The 22,850-nt window shown below is 33.4% G+C and overlaps 1 protein-coding gene across 5 annotated transcripts in view; it reads left to right on the forward strand.

Annotated features, from left to right (window-relative positions):
- Positions 1-22,850, forward strand: part of LOC105339011 (protocadherin-11 X-linked) — a 30,964-nt gene that overhangs the window by 701 nt on the left and 7,413 nt on the right. Inside the window, exon 1 of one of the 5 annotated variants that reach the window (XM_066076834.1) lies at positions 7,500-7,655. The exons of 1 other annotated variant lie outside the window; for it this stretch is intronic. The gene's annotated coding sequence lies outside the window, so the exon portion shown is untranslated. Of the gene's footprint in view, positions 1-7,499; positions 7,656-13,435; positions 13,630-21,100; positions 21,653-22,850 lie in introns of those variants that run through there. 3 more of the 5 variants (XM_066076836.1, XM_066076837.1, XM_066076833.1) reach the window with 3 other exon arrangements.

Consider the following 22,850-nt stretch of genomic DNA (forward strand, 5'->3'; position numbering starts at 1 on the left):
GCTGTTGTTATCATGCAGTAATAATTAGATTCAGTGAATACAATGTACTTACTAGTAGTGAAAGGTTTCAGAAAAAAGTTGTAATGCCAATAATATTGCAAAAATATTAACAAATACTTTAAAAACTACAAATGTGTTATTATAGTATTTAATATTTTATACTGTTCACATATAGCAAAATTTATATATAACAAACATGCCTGAAACATGTACAGCAAATATATGGCTGTAAGGAAGTAAATTTAAAACACATAATAGCCAAATTTTAAGGTATTTTATCATTCATATAATGTATTTTCCATAACAAATTTCATTGAAAATAGATGAAATTTTAAGATATATATTAATATAAAATATTCAAATTTAAATAAAATGCAGAATTTTTTTTTTAAAAATGAAGTAAAAAGGTTATATTGACATTTGCTTTGATATTGATTCTATAACTTAATAATTAGAGTATTATGAAGCACTGTCAGCTGATTATATTATTAGTATGCATTTGCTATGAAGGTATAATAAATTACAGTTATAACTATGGTAAAGTTTTTCTTAATGGTCCCTTGAAATATGTTTTGCTCTATATCCAGTATGTTTAATTGCATATATTTACCCAATATTCACCAATTTCGTTACATGTATGCACACTTGTTCTCCCAGTCATAAGGGGTGTGGTACATTTCTTTTATTGCATGTTGTTCATAAATTTACTTTTTCTTTAGGTCAGTTTCATTTACTTTTATGCCCCTATATAATTGCCAATGGAATTAAAACTTATCATATAGTAACTTCTGCAAACCCTGCTTAGGTGTAAATGGACTAATATTATGTACGGTATAAGGTTTTAGATGATATATAAAAGCTTTGACATTAACCATTTTAATGCAACAACAAAAGGGTAACGTCAGATGATTGTCCTTCATCCCGACATTTCTCAGAATGCATTGAACTAAATATGTGGTGTGAAAAATATGCCAGTAGGTAAGGGAAAGGACATGTCCTTATGAGGTTATAAATAATGATGCAGATATATTTTCTTTTCTAATTACCTGGTAGAAGTTGTTTGCATGGTGGTTTTCGCTGTAAAAAGCATGTAGACAAAGATGATTTTAGCATTTAATAAGGCTACTTGTGCATTAAATGTGCTGTATCTCTTTACGTTTTAAGATTTATTTGGCTAAAATATACTGTTACGTGAGAGAGATCAATGTGTCTATGTAATATGATACATATGTTTTCTTCAGAAAGACAGAATTTCTATAAATGAAAAGTAAAGAATTTTTTTTTAAAGAATAAAACTCTCTTTTTAAAATTGTATATAACTTGATAATGGAGCAATTTGGTTCAAATTTACTTCTGAGTCCCTCATGTTTAATTCATTTATTCTACAGAAATAAAACTAGGAAAAAGATTTGTTCTTCAGATTTCTCAACACAGAGGTAAACTCTGACGATAGATTATTACCATCAGTGAAATTCTATCATTTGGATGAAATAACAAACGAAAATAAACAGGAATTGCGCATTTGGTGTACAGAAGCTAATACTGGTGGATTATGTCCCTTTATGTATCAGTTGGTCCTCACCTGTTTTGGTCTCTGGTATAAAAGGGGCTATGTTACAGGTAAATACAGTGTATGGTTCCCTGTCTGTCAGAGAGATGGTCCAGGTTTGTCATCAGAAGCTTGCAATCTGATCTTTGTTTGCAACTTGACTGGTAAAGTTGTGTGCAATGTTTATACATTGTAATCTTTACAAAACCTGTTTGATATTGGATAGTATGCAGGACTGACATCTCTCCTAACTGTGCTTGGAATTGTAACTTGTAATTTTTTCTCTAAGGACAAATTTTGAACATGCGTGGATCTAAGGGGGGGGGGGGGTACAGGGAGAATTAAAATAGTAAAATTTCTGAAAATATAGTCGTTGTAATCCCCCACCATGGCAAACATTGGCAAAATTTTCTGGATTCACACGTGGGAAACTTTACTAGAACTCATCTATGGCCTTGCTTGACCACTTCTTATTTGATCATTTTACTGCTATTTCATGAAGGTCATTGTTGGAGTATCTGTCATTCTAAAACATTGAGATTAAACATGTACTGTTTAAAATGTCTTTAAAAGTTATGCAATTTTGGGTTTGTTTTTCTCTTTAGAGGTCAGAGTGCTATTCAACAACTTTTTAAGATACTTAATCCAATAATTTTAAAACTGCTGATAATATATACATGTATGCATATATATTTGAATTTTGTCTGTATATTTGGTTTTTATAGATATCCATGTATTTTTAAGTTCTGGGGTTGTGTTTTTTTATGATACTTGCAATACATTTCTCTGCTTTGAAACATTGAACCAGAGGAAGTTAGATTTTAAATGATGCTGATCATATACTACATGTATTGAACTCTATCAGAGGGCACACATATATATATATATATGTTTTAATCTTCTGTGAAATGCAGGCTGTGAATTCCTGTTTTCTTCTGAAAAAGCCACACTTAACGCTATAATTTTTGTCCATACTGGTACATGTATCAACAGATCAATCTAATGCTTACAGGATTTATTCTTAACAGAAACTTGATTCAGGGTGAGATTTCCATTTCTTGTATCTTCACTTTCCAGTAAATACCTACTGAAGTATAGAGATTAGTCTTTATTGTAAGTGGTGTTCAGGCCTGGAGAAGACAATGTGAATCAGTGTTATCCATTAAAGCATTGTCTATACTAACGCTATCACTAGGCAGAGTGTATCACTGAGGAGTAATGGATGCATTAGAGAATGCAAAAAGAGAAGTATTGTCCATATTGGGGTTTTTTTCCATTAAGATAGTTGGGAATAACTCGATAACTTCCCAGAATTCATGAATAAAACAAAAGTGCCAAGCTGTTCCTAGAAGCTATTTAAAAAAAAAAACTATATGAGAGAAATTGGTTAATGGTAGATGAAAGAAAGCATCACCAAACTCTGTTTATCAAAGTTATAATTTGTAAACTACCCCCTTCCCTTGTGTATGTATATACATGGGGAAAAAGTATGCACATGTGATCAAATGAAATAAGATCTGTACCTTTTCAGACAGTTAACAACAAATCAAAACTCAAAAGAGATATTTAATTTCAAATATGTTTATGTGAAAACAATTTGTTTGTTTGTATTATTTATGTTGTAAAAAATATTGCGTTGCTAATTTATAGTGCATCATGATGGCTTCAATTTCATCAAATATGTTTGTCAACGGCCTTCCCTCGACATCATGTCTCCAAGATAATATTTATGCACTCTATCCTGATGTACTTTTTCATCTTTTCATAGACTACACAGTGTTTTCGTAATTTCCCGTTGAATTGTTTCTGTGAACTTGGCTTTTGTTCGACTGATACTCCTATGATATCCTCATCTCATGATTATTCTTCATAAGTTCGGTGAATGTCATAATTGTGTTCGCCCTTTGACACTGCGGGCTTTGTGAACTCCCCCAGAATTGCGCTACTCTAGACCGAGATGTGCTACAGTATCTTCCTGATTCAGTTTCCTGCCGAGCGTTTCACACGCATCTCTCCATTGTTTGAGGTGCTGCCTTCGACGAGGGTCACCTTAATGATAATTTATACCACTGTGACAAACCGTCATCTAAGAAACTTTATAAGGATTGTTTTGTATGTATCATAAACCATAAAAATACCCCCATACAAATAGTTTTCTGTGTCAAGAGATCAAATACACATTTTAACGTCTCCGAACTCAAGAATGAGAATGGCGATTTTGTGCTGTAGGTTTCCGCTTTCATTGGGTGTACTTTACTCATGCTGTATGATTTAATTCGCCTGCACGATAGATTTATTCTGTTGGATGTACATGGCCGACTTTTGACTGAGCACCCTTGCTCGGCGCAGGTGGGATGATGAGTAATGAACAAAATAATTCATCTCCCATCCCTGACCAACAAAAGCCCGAATTCAGCGCGTACGTTCTCGTTACACTTCAGGGTTTCTGCACGCTTTAGTTCTGTTAAGCAGTGACAGTAGAGTTAGTGAGTCCCCCCTTTTCCTTGGTGCCCCATGATTACCCTCTCCAACTGATGGTCATTATGGCCCTGTCTGGACTATTTACCCAGGGCCTTCCCAGGAAAACTCCCCCTGATTCTTGACCACTTCAGACTTGTCAGTAACTCATCATTTCCTAGGTCTCTTGTACAAAGATCGTGTTCTTTTGCTCATTAATTATGTGCCTCATTTAAACATTTCCTATTAACTGAAATGTCAGCAATTGTGAAAAGGTGTTTGCTTGTCATTTCATGGTAAACAGAAATTGTGTTACTGTTTCTAATTGAATTAACATGGGCATTCAGGACACTTCATGCATGTGTAAAGACATTAATTTCTCTGTCCTTGTGCAGAGCAAGCCTGATTTTAAAAAAAGATTCCGTCCTATAAGGATACATATCTAGTATTATGGAGTGAACCTGCTTGCATGATGTTGGCTTTGTGGTTTGTTACACGCAGAACCACCAACCTAAACTGGAAGACCACACACTGAAGAATTCAAAACACATTAAAAAAAAACTTAGTAAAAATACCAAGGGAGGCTTCTTTATATTTGCCACTATATAAATTTATAGTTCCTTTTCCTGCAGAGATTCAGAATTATTTGTTGAGTGTCATACAGGGTGTGTAGCAGAAGTTCATCTAGACTTGATGTAAATCACCGTTTTCTTAAACAGATACAATTAACATTTTTAAAAGCTTTTAATGAGGAGACCTTTTGACTAAAGTTAAAGGATAAATGGCATCTCTTGATGGCTTGAGCTGATATGTGGAATCGGAGGACTATTATTTCGGGAGGATCCTATTTCACATTTATCTTGTCAAACACTGAAGGTCATGGAGATGACCAGCCAGGGTGTTGAAAATCGGCAACTTCTGGAACAAGGTCGTAAAAAAATTGGGAGTAAAAATCCTAGGAGGAGTTTTCTAGATGGTGTTTCATAAATAAGAAAAATTTTGTAATCATCTCACCACCAAAATTAACATGATTAATATCACTTAAGTCCCATGGTCATTATCATGAATTATTACATATACTGGTACTACCACTATACTGTATTGTATAACTTTTTCCTGTGGATGCAAATTTTTTTTTTATCTTTTAGGTTTCTAGCTAGGAAACTGTAATACTGTATGCAGGGTTATTTTCGCCACGTGTAATTTTTGCCCTTTTACACTCGTACACAGTTTCGCCCCGTCTTGAATTCAACACAGTTGTGTTTAAAGAGAGATAATATGAAACATTAGAATTTGCCCAGTCTTAAATTCACCCGCTGACAACAAGGACAAAAGGGGCGAAAATAAAACAGGGGCGAATATTTCCCTGTATACAGTATTTTATAATAAAAATCCAGTTGTACAGTTTTATAGACCATATTAATGGGACAGATATGTAACGAGTAGGAATACATATCCTTTTGCTAACAGAAACAGTTGTCTTTAAAAGAACTTTCCCTATGATTTATGAACTTCATAAAGTAATGCTCAATTTTGAAGTTCATTTGGAGTTTGAAGGAAACCCACCAGAATGTGTTGCTTGGAAATGAAACCATTCCGTTTTATTTTCTCCTACCTGTTAAAGACTGTCGCCACTAAAAGTTCTCACGGAATAAACATATCTGTCAATTCGGAATCGATATCATGTCTCCCTTATTGAGACAAAGGATTTTACTTTTTAGTCATCGAGAAGAGAAGCGGGAAGCATCAGCTTCATTGATTATTTGTCATTATAATGGCAATCCTGTTTTTTAAGTCTCAATATTTCAATGTTATTGTTTGTTTCTTTAAAATGATGGTTTTGTTTCCGTTTGCATAGATAATGGTGACAGGTTTACTTATATAGGCATTGATTTTTTATCATCATTAGAGATAATGTATATACCCATTAAATTTGAAGAGTTTTGAACTTACTTTATTTGCATGTGTACATGGGTTCAATACAGGAAAACTGGGTCAAAAAGATTTTATGTCCAACTCAATGGTATGATTTTTTTTATTGAAAAGGAACATTTTGTTAAAAAGGGCAATTATTTGGGATTTAAGAAATTTTCAGCCCAATTGTTCAACAAACTATCAAGGAAGCGTATGTTTATGTTCATAATAGTTTAGGACAATAAAATGAAAACTACTGGAACAATTGGTATTCAGTGCCGTTAATTCAGCACGATGTATAGTTAATTATGTTGTGTTATTCGTGGAGTAAACTACCCACTTGAGAGTCTCTCTATATTCTATGCCTTTGTCCAAGAGGTAATTTGTCAGGTAGCTCATGATGGGATGATTATGGGCATATTAGATAAGATAAATGGGCAAATCTTCAATTGCTCGAACCTTTTTTGAAAATCAGTTTTATTCTTTTGAATTTGAACGCACAACGTTTTAAATTTCAGATATCATTTTTGATCACCGTCAGAGATAAGTTCCCAGTGACTCTCTGACTTGCAGTTTTTCTGTTGTTTGTGATTTTTGAGGTCTCGAGCCGTAGACAGAACCAATAAAGTCTTGGTATACACACACCACTGTCCATTATCTTCACATAATGAGAAAGCAGCGATAAAGATCTCCATATCTTATATTCCAATTTGCATTAATTTCTCTATTTCTTTGATTTGAAAATTTTCCAATTTTATGCTTGCTGGATAACACAGAACTTGTTGACAGAAGTGTTAGATAACTTTATTGGAGGCCATTTATTTTTTGGGGAGATTTCGAGTGTGTAAAACGTATTGTCCCATTTATCATTATAAATCTTTTTTTCATCTGTGAACCATTCTCTTTTCTTATGTATATCAAAAAGGATTAATTTGAAAGCAAAATTTAATGGCAGCTAGAATGATTTTTAAATCTGCATAATTACAGTACTATAACTGATGCCTCTAGTTAGTTCATGAGTTAGTTCATGATTTAGGTTTGAAATATTGCTACGATTTTGTTCCAGAATGGGTTCTTTTTTTATACATGTATTATATTTTGCTGCATTAGTCAACAACTCCCTTTGCCGGGAGGGATGTTTTGATGCAACAGGTGTTTGCAGAATAAAATAAGGGAATTGAACCATCAGTTGATGGTTTTTATATATGTTTTGATGAAATAAAATGTTTCTTCAATTTGTTTTGTCATTTGTGACACCTGTAGAAAACAGTGATTTGCACACAGGAAAATCCATGTATTTGTTAATTGGTAGACAATCCTTTAAAACAGAAAGGTGATAATTGTCAAGAGGTGTTTGTAGAATAGCATTCAGATGACTGGTCATTTTGCACACACTAAAACGAGTCGTTAATGAATGAATTGTGACATAGGGTTAGTCCCATTAATTGTCCTGTGACCTACGCACGCACAATGCATGTCCCGCTCGCCCCGGGGCCAGTAGATTGTTGCCCTCGGAATGTTTGATCCCAAACACCAGGGAGTTGTGTATTGTGCATATGTTTTCACTGTGGCGGGCAATCATGTGATTTGGTTGAAGTGAAATTGACGTATCATTTAAACTTACAGCGGTAGTTACCTGACCAAGGTGTAATGTGGCTTGACTTCAGGTGTCAGTCTGTGTACCTGTGTGCTATGGACTGCTAGGAAGAACTACACTTTTGTGTTCACGGGATTGGTGCGTATATTTATTACAAAAAATTGACTTTTCTCACCAGTTTCATGTTGCAATCTTTTCCATGTACGCAAATTTATTCGTAGCTATAAGTGTATTTTTTGTTTCTCTCTTTTTTTTCAAAGCTCTCCTACATGGAAATAGTATTGCACTTGATGTATAGATTTTGTTTCAGTTTTCAAATTAAAATTCATTATTTTACTTCTCCAAAAATAATCTCTTTAATAAATGAATTTGGAACAATGTCTGGTCGATGCGATTATAGATGAAAGTGTAAAGACAGTGTTTAGCACATGTCATTTTCTCAAATAATTTCCTCTTGGGCTTTGTTCACCTGAGTCAGAAGATTTTTCTTTGACTTTTTGAAAAAGCCCTTGTACTTGCTGGATAATCAGCCGATTCTAAGCGTTAAGATTTCTTGGATCAATCTTTTGATTGTTGTCTTCAGCTTTCACTTTTCAAGTGGATTGGAAAGCATGGCATCACTAATTTGAAGAAGACTTGAAACAGGGCAAAGATTTTTCCCCTTTTCAATTAAGGTTAGTTGGTTACTATTTACCAAGATTCTCAGTTCATTATTGGAAAGAACTTTTGGGATTTGGATAATAATGGTATACATGCCGGTATATACCTAATCAGAAATTACAATAGAATTTTCTTCAATTTTTTAAAGCTTTGGAGAAAAGTTGGTTAATAAATGTTTTGTTTTACGGTAATTGTAATGGCCATTTTTCCTTTCTGTGAAAATGGTGTCATACTGTTGTCTCTGTTTTGTTCTTTTGTTCTGTGATGTTGACTGCTGATGATAACACCTGTGTTTACCTGTAATCAATAGATTAGATATGACCCGAGTTTCTGGTCCAGTTGAACGTTGTTGATATTCCACATCAAAGTTCTGTACACAATGATCTTGAGGCAAGGGTTCCGTCGAACGGATCTTCGGCTGTAACTCTCTATTGCCCGCATTAATCTTGTTTATTTCCTTCTTTCACTTTACAATATGGGCAAGGAGCCCGATACTAAACGTCAGCGGCAGAGATTCTAAAATTGTATGTTGGGGGATATCCTTGTGGTTTGGGAAAGAATAAACACACAGAGATTTATCATAAACATCAATCATAATACAGGCTCATTTGCATAAATATTAATTTAAAAATAATAAAGACCCTAATCATGTCAAAAGTGATACATCATATTTTCTCAAAACATTAATGTAATCTCATGCTTTCGTTGTTTTTCCTCATAATTTTCTCATTAAGGTAATGTCGTAAATATTTTTCGGCATCAGTATGAAAAAAAGATGTGCTGAAGTTGAGTAAAAAATAGAAGGAGGATGGAAAAATACAGGCTTATAGCTAGCCATATTTACCTCCTTTTACATGAAACAAGTTATTCATAGTGTGATTAATTCATTAAATTATTTGTTTAATAGGATTTGATTTTTCAAGTATACCTTTCACAGCATTGCAAAATATTATTTGAAAAAGTATATTTCAATTTCAAAAGCAGGAAATTATCCATATATATATGCATTTATAATAATTGTAGTTTTGCTTTATTGGCATAAGGCGTAAGAAATTATTTTATAATTATATGACATAGAGATATAACTCTAGATTTTGATTTCAAAAATAAATTTTTAATTAGTTACTGTTAAAAATTAGATATTACTGTACATGTCAATATAATATGTACATTATTTAATACTCAAGATTTATTCTGTACATATTTCAAATGCTTTTGGAATATGCTAGAATTGTAGTACCCTATGTGTATGTTAATATTCAGGGAAGAAATTTCAATAGCCACATGCAGTACATGTACCGGTATTTGTATTTAATAAAACGGGGGTGGAACAGTTAAATATGGTTTATAAGTGGCCTGGATATAAAATGGTTAACTATTATTTTGCATTTTTGAAGAGAAAAAATAAAGTTTGAACTGAAATTATCTGTGAGTTCAAATAGTTTACTTTTTCCCAGTTTCAAGGGTACTAAATTTTAGATTAAAAAAGAGCAAGTATACCAATCAATTTTGAATCTAAATCATGGATGATCTTCCCATCACTTATTCAACATACTCCAAACAGATGTCACTGTTGCTGATGATATTGTAGGGAAAAGTCTGATATTTTCTTCTCTTTAACAAACTTTTGTGTCATTGAATCAATAATTCCTGCTACAAAATCAAAAATGCTATTGCAGTGGAGAAATAGAAAACTGGAGTAGGTTTGATGAAGGGAAATGTTAGTTATTGTTAATTCCCAATTTCTAGTTTGTGAAGTGGAGACTATCCAGATAACATGGTCTAATAATTTGCATAAGAATGGACCAATCAGACATGTAGTGGATTTTGGAAATGGACCATTGTTTTAATAATTCATCTGTTAATGAGGCTTTACATTTTTTTTTTAATCACTAGAAAAAGATTCATGTGCAAAAGCTACCTAAGGCAAAGAGTTTAGGGTTAAATTCATTCTACGTCGTATTATTTTTTATGAGCATTAATTGCAATAAAGTCATCATTGATTTTTCAGACTACAAGGTTCAAAAGTGCAGGTATTGGGCATATTCTACGCATGTACGTTTTTTTTGGCAGAAGAAATTGTTTTCAATTTTTTTAGCAGTTGTATTTAAATCTGCAAGTATTATCGATAAGTTTCCTTACAATCTTATTACACATTTACCATTGTTCTTTCTAATTTTATTAAATTCAATTTTCATGATCAATCTTAAAGTACTGAAATTCAAATATAATGTGTTATGAAATACTGAAGAAGCACATTTTTTGGTTGTGTCAAAATTTCGTTGATTTGAACCAAATAAAATCCCGTTGGCATTTAATTTCGTCATATTGTAATATCTTTGTATTCATTAAAACTTTGGTTAAAAATTCATCATGGATTTAATTTCATTGATTTATACTGCCAACGAAAATAACGAAATTAAATCTTCAAGGAATATTTCTGCTTCTACAGTATTTAAGTTTATTTGAATCAGAATAGTTTGGAGGATACTGTACAACAAGATATACTGATTTCAAAGTCTTCTTTGGCACTTAGATGAAAACAAAAACTTTTTACTATTTTGTTAAAGAACTTGGTCAATACTGTGCTTAATATGGCTGTCTGCATATACCTGATACCAGAACTTTTAAGGCGATTCCCTCCGCATTTAGCTTTTATTTGACATTTACTGGGGATTTGGCTGACGGGATTGACTCTTCCTGTACCTCCATGTGATCAGGCGGAGGAAGACTGGCGATAGTTTGTTCTCGCCAACACGCTCGGACCCTCAGTTTGTTTTTTGATCTGTCAAATTATGTCTTCAATGTGATGTATTTATGTCTAAGTAAGATGTTTAGTGTAAATCTGTGGTCAGCTTGGGTTTCTTCAGATGTCTGAAGGATCACAGAGTTATAAGGACGCTGCCGATGTATCCTATCCATTTCTGATATCATTAAATTCGGGACTTTATCAATCAGACTTTCTCCTTTTTTGTCTAAATTTAGCTGGACTTCCATTATTTTGGAATTACACATTTATTACTCGCATTCAGAAGAATTATTCTCTCCTGTTTTCCATTTCCCCAATCTTTTGAATGTAAGTGAAAATCTACTTCTAATAAATAAATATATTTTGAATGTTTTTTACTTTTAAATACTCCAACAATTTTTTTATTTTCTCAAAAATTTTTGCTCTTGCCGCTACTCTCATTATTTACATAGATACATGTGTATACATTAAAAAAGATGGATAATGAACAAAAGTTTTCTTTTTAGAAAAAACACTACATTATTCTTATAAATTGAACAATATTTGTTAACCAAAGACATTTCTAATTTAAATCAAAATGATTCATACTTATGTGTGGAAATTAAATTAAGAATGTTGTGATTTTTTTTTATTTAAAAAGAACTAAATTACTTTGTTTTTACACTTTAAATTGAATGAATAAAAGTTTAAAATTTTATTATTCTAAAAGGGTATATAAGGGGAAATGAATCCCTATTTTTAGATGTGATTTCCTGAAAAGAATTATTCTTATAAATCTTATTGTAGGATCATTGAAAAATGGTTAAATTCTCTTTTTACCAGAAGAAATGTTTTGACATAATTATGATACAGGAGACTAATTAGAACGTTGTCACCAGACAGGAAAATAATGTGATAAACATCAGAATGTTTACACCTATGGAGGGTTGAACTCAACTACGACAAGCCCCTGTCACGCCTAAAAACAGCACCCCAGGAATTTGGCAATCTGAATTCAAACAATTAGTTCAGCTATATTAGGGGTGATTTTTGAGTTTTATCAATGGTAGCATATGGGCGGCCTTCAAAATTTTAAAGATTAAATGCTGAATTTGTTTTCCAGTGGACTTGTAGTAGCTAGAAAACTTGAAAAATAAGGAAGAACTTAGTGAGACGCATTTAAATTTCAAGGTTCTAATTTATGTTGATTATGCAGTGTTCCGTTACTAGTCTTTGTTATGATACAAAAGCTGAATTACATCTACCCAGGACTTGGCATATTGACTTCCAATGGCAATTAATATGCCTGACCCATAAGCAGAGCTGTATAGACCATGGAAGGCTAATAGCATAACACGAAATAATGTACAGTAAATTAAATTTCACTCAAATATTAATGAGAGCCATTCACCTTAGTTTATATATCCCAGTAGAGTGAGAACTTCAGAGCATCATGGTCCTCTCCATTCCTTTGATTCTTATTTAAGGGGGGCCATGTTACACATCATCAAATGTTACAACAGCCGCTTGATAAACTTCTCATCAACAAAATTGGATGTATACAATATCTTAAATTATTCACTTTTCATCCCAGTTTGTTTATTTTTTTTATTTTGGCAATTTTTCGTAGATGTACCATTTGGTGGCTTAATGTATTATTTTAGCTTCCTGCTCTACCTCCCAAATGTTTGTTTCCAGTAATATTATACATGTATGTAACAGGTACTTAGTATTTTTGCATGGTCTCAGTATCATGCGTGCAATCAATCTCAATTTGCTTGCAAACAGATGCTGTGTTAGCCATACAAAAACACTTTGTTTATTCTCTTCTATTTAAAAAAAAAAAAAAAAAGAATTGTTCATGCAGCCTGTTCTCTCAGATGTCATTTTATTTATATATACTTATTACAATGATAGTTATATGTTCATAAACTTAAATCAAGCAATGAGGCATAGACTTCATCTATTTCAAATGGTCTCTTAATTGAGTTGTCAAATTACGGAAGGCTTTCAGATATTTTTGGTGCTATTAGATTGTAATATTTTTTTCTCTTTGATTTTTTGGGCGCTTAGTGCCAGCGAACTTCAATAATATCCCATGCTTTTTCTATAATGCTTAGATAATGGTCCGATGCATCCCATTTGATATGGCCTATTTCTCTTTATGCCTCCATCTTTTCATGCGATTTACGACCAAATTTGAAATTTAAATTTTTCTTCTACTGTAATTGAGTATCGTTATTATGAATCATTATGGCCGTTTATGAGTTTTAACCTCCACAGCTTATATGAGAAACGGTGTTATTGTATGTATTTACAAATCTTATAAAGTTGTATATGGCTCTCTAATGATGGATTTTGGTATCCCTGACTCTACCGTTGTGCTGGCCAGCCGGGGGATTTGGTACAAATATAATTTGTCTCTACAGAGCAATGGTGTATAAATTCTCCATATTCGGACCTGATTTATAGATTCATAAATGGAATGTCATGCTGTCCAGGTTAATATGAATGTGAACTTAGAGATTTGACCATGACAGACTCGGAGCATCAGAATTGATTGTGTACATTAAAAACTGGACTTACTCCACACACTAACCCTCACTGGCTCACCTAGGATCCAGGGAATAATGGGGTAAAGAAACGAAGCACATAAATAATTTGACAAAGACAGTAAGATGATACACGCGGATATCAGGATCCTTATCTGCCATGCTGTGAAAGGTATAGGACTTATAAAAAACGAGACTTGTTGTTGTGTAAATTAATATGGCAGTAACAAGGCGTCTAAACCAGTATTGTCATCCATTGTCAGCACCAGCAATCTTTAAACCTTTTTCAAAAAAGTTAAATGATTAATTCTAAGTTAATGGTTATTACATGTAAATGACCAGTTGTTGAAGAGGCGTAAAAATTGATGTTCTATTTTTTCTTCTTCTTGAGGGTTTTTTAAAAAATATCTGCATTAATATTCTCTACCAAGAAATTTTGCATATGGTAGTATGAAATATCAGCTGCATTTCCAATCAATTAGAAATTAACATGTTTCCTTGTGTGTCATATAGCAGAAAAAGGATTTATAGATGGCATGAAAATTTGAAGTCACTGCTTTTCACCGCTTTCTTTTGGAAGAGAAAATTTGTATGCAGTTTATGGTAACTATTAAGGGTGTGCTGTATGTCTTTCAGGACTGTTGAACTTCTGAAGTGGTTATATGTTATCTGATGCTTGTTCTAATACGGCCATCCAATACGCCACACAGGGTTGACTGAAAGAAATGAAAAATTGGTTGTCATAACAGATTATCAGCGCTAATCCCGATATTAATTAGTTAGCCTGTCCGTGATTGGTTCCGAGGGTTTTATCGCCTGTTACATCTGATTACTATTGGCAGGTTCGAGCTAGAATCGGGATTCTGTCTAAGACTTAATTTTATGTTAGGTCTGCGGGAGAAAATAATACAATGGAGAGGAAAAAAAACTCAGACGGATGTAGTTGTTCCAATTGTTAGAAATCAGAATATGATCTGTTTCATGCAGAAGTTGGGTGCATTGTTTGAGTCTGCAGTGACACAAACTTCACAGAAACACTTGTTCATAGTTTACACTAGGTCTGGTGGTATGATTGGTGTTGTTCAATAATGACAAATGTTTTGGTCTGTTTGTTGTTGGAGTGCTAATATCTATCTTTGGGCTGACATCTTGAAACGGACCCGGGAGGCCGTCCCTTTTATTACGTTGACAGAGCGTGTGCAGAACCCCATATTGTGAGGAGCATATTTATTTATTCATGGCCCGAAACTCAAACTTTAATTGATGTGATTGTATTTCTAGAGAAAGAGAAAATTAATAATGCCGTCTTGAGATATGGAAAAGATATAAATACAATACTTTCAGCTTTTTAACTTTAGCCAGGGTAGAGTTTGAACAAGGACAATCTTATTGATTGTGCTATGAATCGTTAGAACACTCCCACTTTTTTTATATCATTCCTTTTGGAGGCAGCTTTCACTGTGTGCCATAACCATGCCTGATTGTTTGTTAGTGTGAACATTGTCAGGAAATTCCAGTGTATCTTTGAATACGACCTGCTGGGCTGTTGATGCGTTTCTGGGTCTGTGCAAACATGGTCTCCTTCTCTCTCTAAATCTGAGAACAGGTTCATTAAGATGTCTCAGTTCTCAGTGTCTCAGTTCTAATTGAATTAAACTTGAGAAGTTAAACATTGTCAACTGAACTCTAGTTCTGCTTCTCTCTGTAGAGAAATAAGCAGGCAAACTAATGCTGTAGGATTTTTAATGAAGTTTGCAGTTCATGTTAAATGTTTTGGTTGAAAAAAAAAAATGGTTAAAGAATATTGATATTGATTAATTACTTGATATTCAACTATTAAATGGTATCTACATATTATATCAATAGTTTTTTCTCTCTCCTCTTTTTGTTAATTTATTTCCTTAAAAGTCTTTTAATAAAGTTTTCATTCAGGCACATAGCAAAGAAAATGCCTTAAATAAATGTGGTGCAAATTTTGCAATGTAGAATTCTATTTTCCTAGTACATTTATTATAAAAGTGATAGAGCACATTTTATAATAAAATTAAACTCCTCAAAGATGATGTGTAGATAGTCCTGGTCTGTCCATTATGTCGGGTAGATCTGACCCAGTGTTTGTCCTAACACAGTTATATCCTTACACCCTCGGTGTTAAGTCCCGCTGCCCTTATGCTGGAAATAATCACTGGTCGTCAAAGGAATGAAAAGTCAGGTTTAATTGCAGCTACATGAATTGGATCAAAGATGACATATTTTTTTACATCTCAATAAAACGGTGGGGTATCCCATCAAGCTTTATGTCACTGGCCAATCAAAATTTCACAACAGAATGGTTTTTATTGGGCTCCATTTGAATTGATTCCTTCTTTTTTCATCGGACAATTTGTCTGCTTTAAGTTGATGTAGGCCCTTGCCGACTGGATAATGGGATGGTTGGATGGCTACTTATTTCTACACCATAATTCTGTAGACAAGGGAATTGGAGGGATGGCTTTAAAAAATAGTTCTAATTACAGAGGTCAGGGGTCGTGGACCATGAAGCCTTTCAGAATTAACCATAAAATCTTTAATGATTTATCATAAACCTTAGGCTTCTAAGACTTTCCATTGGCCCAGTAAATTCTATAATTGCTATCTCTGTAGTGGTCCAACATTTGGGGACTGGGGTGGAGATTTTTATGGTCTGACTATCTGACACATGTTGGGCATCCTGAAATCGGATAAGGAAGCCATCAGTTCATTTTTCCTGTTTCCCTGATTTGAACATAATATACAATTTCATTTTGTCAAATTTGAAAAGAAAATTTCCTGTGTTAAAATCATTTTAAGATCATAGGTCTTTTTGATTATTTACTTATGTTTAAAATTATTATATTCAAACCAAAATTTAATTTGGCTTAACAGGAATGAATTCTGGCAGGGTTTTTTTTAACGATTTTGTGGACGTTTTCGAAAATGGTGCCAAAGCACCACCTGTCCTATTAATTAATCTAATACTAGGGGGTATGTCCCTGTCAGTTTGTCCTTATTTTGCATGTTTACTGGGGGAAAGGAATCAATAATCCGATGATAAAATGGGTGCATAGTAAAGTATTTGAGGATGTCTCAAAGTTTATCTTCAGATAATGGCTTAATGCCTCTTTATAAGGATTAGGGAATTATTTTTTGGACCCAAGTACCCTTGGCAGCTAGGATCAAGGTGTTAGTTTGCCAAAATAATCATCTCCGGTCTTGTCAAGGATCAGCTTTACAACAGTTTTAAGGATAAGTCAGTGAAGATGTGCAAATAGCAGATAATGCCCGCTGTGAAATCCCATAATCCCATGTAAGTCTGGGTCTGCAGGAGTGACTGACAGACAAATCTTCATTCGGAGCAGAATTCTGGTCTTGGGTCTTTGATCTTTTGCAGAAAAAAGAAATCTTTCCAAATAAAGGAGTCACATTTAGTTTGGTTTATGGTTGCTGTTGTCAATTTATGATAATTTTTGCCTGAGTTTGACAGAACTGGCTAGATGTTAACAAGGGGCACTTTTATTGGTCAGTGATTTATGATAAAACATGAGGCCAGGCAAGAAAAGGCATTGTTATTATGTAACTAGCATGTAGTAGTGATTGTACTGACACTTATAGTGCAGGTATTCTTGTTGCCTTTAGGTGTATCAAATCAGCCATTAAAAAGTCCATAAATCTCCATATATTTATAAATCCTAATTGTCATAGATTTTATCTATGTAAAAAAAATCTATTAATAATCAATTTTCTCTGAGATGGAATCATTTCATTATCTGAGAGTGACCAGTCAGCACTAATTGACTGTTCTACCTTTATAACAGGTGTGAGAGAAGAATTTTTTCTGACATCCCTTAGTCTTTGGATGTAATATATACCTTGGATTTTCCCCTGTATTAGATTTATCTCTGGTGAGTTGTGTTTTTACGTCAGTATTTTGCTTTATGTTAGGGGACTCTTCCTTTGTGTGGACACTTATTAAGTAAGATACATTGAATGAGATGCTCCCCATTGTCGAGTGATCACAGAAGCGTTTTTTGTGACCCTCGATCATCATCAGTCACCAAGCTTCTGGAGTAAGGCTGATTACACTTTTGGTTATGGCTCTCAGTGAAAGCTCTAAACCTTCTGTCCATTTGTCATCCTAGTTGCAAAAAAGAAATGCCTCATATTCTAACCACACACAAAAAATCAGTAGTATGGTGTTACCTATATTTGGAATTCGTTTAAAAAAATATTGGTATGTAAAATTAATGTGGTGGGTTTTTTTTTTATTTGCCAGTGTATCTGGTATTATATGAAATAAAATTCGATATTTTTGTAATATGAAACTTGATTATAGAATATTTTTCAATCTGTCTCTAGTTTAATCTTGATCAGAATAGAACATTTACCTAGGTTATGAACACACCGGATTAAACGTAAACTCATAATGACACTTCAACAGACCAATATTTAATTAATTCTTTGGAAATCAAATTGAGGTGGCTTAGATAGCATGTTGTATTAACAAGTCATGTCTTAGCACCTCCAGCAATTGTGTGGACCTAGCCTAATGATAAGGATGTTTATACAAAATATTACATGAATCTACTAGAAAACAGAGAAATCACAATTTTGTCACCCTGTTGTATGGGGGCCAGATAAAAGCCATTGAGCCGGTACAACTTAATTCTATTTGATAGAGTCGGGCATAGATGAATTGCTAGGTAGGGGTGCCAGATTTTACCTGTAATTTTTAATCACACCTACACATCTATATTAGAGGGCCTATGTGTCTAAGTGGCCACTCTGATGAGGTGATAATCTCCCTTTGTTGTGTTGGATAACCCTATTGTACACTGTAAAGACCCTTGATCATCGGTCCACAGGTATATGATCTGAGTGAGAGTTGGGCTGATACATTCAGTTTCTGGGGAACCTGTTACAAGTGTTGTCTAGTGCCAGGACTGTTTGTTTTTTCCTGGTGAGTCTGATATACTGAATTGACTTCAAAGTAAAGAGGTAGAATTTTTGTTATTTGTTTTGTATATGATACAGCATTGTTATTGACAATGATCAAATTCAGAGATACTGTTGTGATATTGATGATATTCTATACTTATAACATGTGCTGGATATACCGATACATATTCCTAATGCTTTGTCAATAACAATTAATTCCCATATATGTACTTAAATAGCCATGTTCTCAAAAGTTATATATAATTTTAAAAAATATGATTTGAGGATTTCCATTGGTTCGTCATTTCATTTGATGAAGGGGTTCAGATGCTATTGCTGTTCAAATTGATTTTCAGTTGCTATGGTTAGTTTGATGATTGCAGTGAACAAAATATCTGCATTTGGGAAAAATTAAGTTCCCCCTGCATCATACTCCTCCTATTTATTGCATAGTTTGATTAGAATTATGTAACATATTTTTGCTGGGAGAGCTATTAGGAGTAATTGTGCCATTTTGTCCCTGATTCTCCCATTGTCTCCTTATTAACGGTTGCGCAGACCATACAATCTGTGAGTGGAGGCAGCGTGATTCATGTTAGCACTACCAGCAGCTCCATTAAGTCAGCAGGTCCAATGACAGAATAATGCAGTATATGGGCCTCTGAAACATTTCAACCTTTCAAAAATTAGTTTGTTTCATATTAATTCTTAATGAATTTAAGTGCACCATTTATTCATTTTAATTCTTTTTTCTTGGGGGGGGAGGGGGGAGGGGGACTACAAGGAAGTTGGAAGAGGGTGAATTTTTTAAAATTACTTTTTGAGGGAGGGGGTAGCAAGGAAAGGGGGGGGGTTAATGCTTTTGAAATCAAACTTAGGGTAATTAATATTGATTTAGAACCCAGGTAGAACAGTGCCGTTGTTGACCTATTAAACAGGTTGTTTGGGCAGGTGATTCAGACATATGTCACATCAACGCGGACGTTTGTCTATAGGATATACCTATTTCATCAGCAAACATCCCATTATCTGGCTGTCTGATCCCCAAAAACCAACGCCAGGCAGCTCTTTCATGTTTTTACTGTAATTAGACATATCTGATAAGCACTGGTCATCTCTGATCGTTCTCTGTCAGATGATGAGGCAGCTTAAGATAAAGATATAGTATGTGGCGGTGTCAAATAGGAGTAAAGATACTTAATTTGGAAGCCACTTTTGTGGGGGATCCATGCTAGTATTTGCTCAGTGATGCAATTTGTCAACACCTTACCACTGCATGCAAAATGATTGCATTTGTGCATGTCGTTGCCCGGAATAATTTTGTTTTTTGTCGTTGCAATGATTGATATTTTCTATTTGAATCGTAGACCTCAGAAAATGATAGATGTAAATGCAGCAGAATGTTATGCCGCTTGCATATGGTGGCCTCTTTAATTTTTTATTCTTATATAGTCTTGATCACAGGACGGAGTATCGCATGTTTATTTGAAGTATAATGGAGTTTATTTCATGCCCTGCTAAGCCCCCTATCTATTTCATTTTATGCTTGCAAGTTTTTGAATTAATTCTGCATTAATTTAAGATTATACCTGGCCGCTCTCTATCACATCTCCCGTAACTCACCTGCGTTATGACAAAATATTTGATTTCCCTGTTTAATACAGAGTCTTAATTTTCTCCATGCAATGCCTTAGCAGACCTAAATAGGATGTGTCATGTTTGATAAGAAAGCTTATTTTGAGAGAAAATTTTTATAGTTTTAATAAATGCAATCAGTGCTTTTTATTGCTATAATTAAGATAAAAAAGAACTATGTGAAGCTTTTGAGATTGTGCTGGACTGTTTTTCAGGCCCTGTAGGTTTATTACAAACAAGAAACAAGTTTGTCACAGGTACTTAACAAAAGCCTGGCCCGACATTTTTATGTCTGGACATTTGATAACTTTTGCACAACCCATGCAGATCGACACTTGAAACAAATTAACACAATCTATACCCCAAGTAATTAAAGATCCTTATGTATGTAAATAATTAATATCAGTAGATGGGGGGTGCTGATAAATTTTGGGGGAATAGATCTAGAGATAAGCTGGGAGATAGAGAGATTGAAGGAATAATTAGGTGATGATAGAGAGATAGACATGTTGATTGCTGGTTTGTTCACAGCTGATGCCATGTTGAGCTGTCAGTCCTATAACTGTTGGCATCCATTGGTGTGAACACAGACTGGACCTAATCATATGTCACCCTCATTTACATGTAGGCTACCAACAATCTTGTAAGAATGGTACTGTTATAAATTATAGTTAAAAGTTTAAAAATTCTAATTTTAGTTACATATCTATTTAGATAATTATTTATGTAAGACCATAAGATTAAAATACATATACTAGCTGCATTTTAGTTTTAAAAAAATTAAAATTATAAATATTTTCTTTTAATTAGAATAATCTTTTAATATTATAAATAATAATTACTGAAATAATTGAAGATTTTAATGAATTCACAACATGCAGATATTATTTCTAAAAAAAAATTCATTTTTATGGTTATAAACTCTTTTATTTGAAAATCGAATATTCGAAAAACATAATGACAATCATCCCTAAAAAAGCTGGCTAATCTTGATCAGGTTAAGCTGTTGATTTTATGATGATATCTCCCCCAATTTTATTAAGGAGGTCACAAACATCCATGTGTATCACAACTTTACTGACATCCCGACAAGCGTTGTCTGTGACAGAGTAGGCAGTCCTTAGTCACTCAGCCGCGACGCTGCGAGCAGCCCAGCTTTATTGAGAGTCAGTGCGACAGTGTTGTGGAATGGTCAGGAATACAGGGTTCCTTTTTCGGATGTGTCAACTCTTTAGTGTAATAGGGGAAATATTTAAGTTGTCTTAACGGCTTAAGCGGGTATATTTGTCGGAGAGATTATCGTCATCCTTGACTGGGAGGATGGACAATGGACACATCATTACTTTCATGCCCTAATGTAACTTAAGAATTTCCAAATGGAGAAGAAATTGAAAATTCAGTGTTGACATACAAGAGGAAGCATGAGGTTTTAAAAGTGTCTGCAGTGTTGACTGAGAAAGGAGCTAAGCTGTAGATAAATAAAGCCTGATTTGCGGACAATAATATAAACATCAGGCGCACACACACTGACCTAGCATAGCGAGTTGTGATTCAGTACGGGACTTTTGAATTTATTTTCTTTAAGGAACGCTCTATATTACAACAAGGTGAGAAATGGTTTATTTCAGGTTTTTAATTTAGGTATCAAAATATTGGAATATTGTGATTTCATTGATATACCCAGTATTTGAAATATCAATTTAAAATATCTCTTGAAAATAATTTTTTTATTGCTACGGGAAATTTAAAATTTATGCTGATTAGGATCGAGTTATAAACAAAACAAATTAGAAAAAATTATATAAATATTGAAGAATTCTTTTTTTTTATTAAATTATCAAAACTGCAAATATGACTTTAAAAGGTTCAGAGCTATCAAGAAAATATTCTTAATTGCCTGAAAATATATTTTTCAAAAAGGTGTTGATTTATGTTGATAAGTGGTTAGATTTTTTTATGGACATGTTTGATCAGAAGTTGTCAAATTTTATTGGCCTTTTATGGCATTTTTACATTGACAAGATGAAACATATCCAGATAGAAATGATTTTGAGTGATAAGATTCATTGAAATAATCCAATACCAAAATTCAATAATTTTCTGTCCAGGTTAAAAACAAAGGCAATTTTATTCTTCATATAAAGGGGGACTAAATTTATAACATGAAGAAATATTGCTTTTGCGTCAGGGTGTTTTCTGAATGAAAGTGTAATTTACAATGGGTAAATATTGACTTCAAAAGAAATGCACCAGCATAAAACACAGGTAACTATACAACAGTTGTACAGTTGAAAGTGGTTTTCTTCACTTTGGGTGAAGACAGGGGGTGTGTTTTCTATATTCTGCTGAAATATCAGGTGGCAAGGTGCAATTGAGTCTTTTGAAGTGTTGAATGAATTTCTAATAAAGTAACTTCTCGTAAATTTGGAACTTTATATATTTACTCATTTAAACGAGTTGTCTCTGGAGTGAAGGTGACATTTAAAGACTTGAAATGAGAGGCAGTGAATTTATTTCTATCTTTGAGACCACAGATCTTTATCATTAATTCTCTTTTAAAACTTAAGAAGATTTTTTAAAATGATATGACCATTTCTTTTTGTTTGTCAAATTAACAAGCAGACTTTTAAAGGATCTAGTATTGGTACGATAAATTCTAATTTTCTTTATATACTCATTATAAATTAGAGAAAAATATTTTTTTGAAATATTGAAATTGCTGTGATCAAGTCACCAATTTCAAAATTAAATTTAAAGAAATTTGGATTATTTTTTCCTTTCTGTTAAAGGAAATTCTAGTTAAAA

This window comes from Magallana gigas, chromosome 2 (assembly GCF_963853765.1).
Source record: "Magallana gigas chromosome 2, xbMagGiga1.1, whole genome shotgun sequence".
In the NCBI taxonomy this organism is placed as follows: domain Eukaryota; kingdom Metazoa; phylum Mollusca; class Bivalvia; order Ostreida; family Ostreidae; genus Magallana; species Magallana gigas.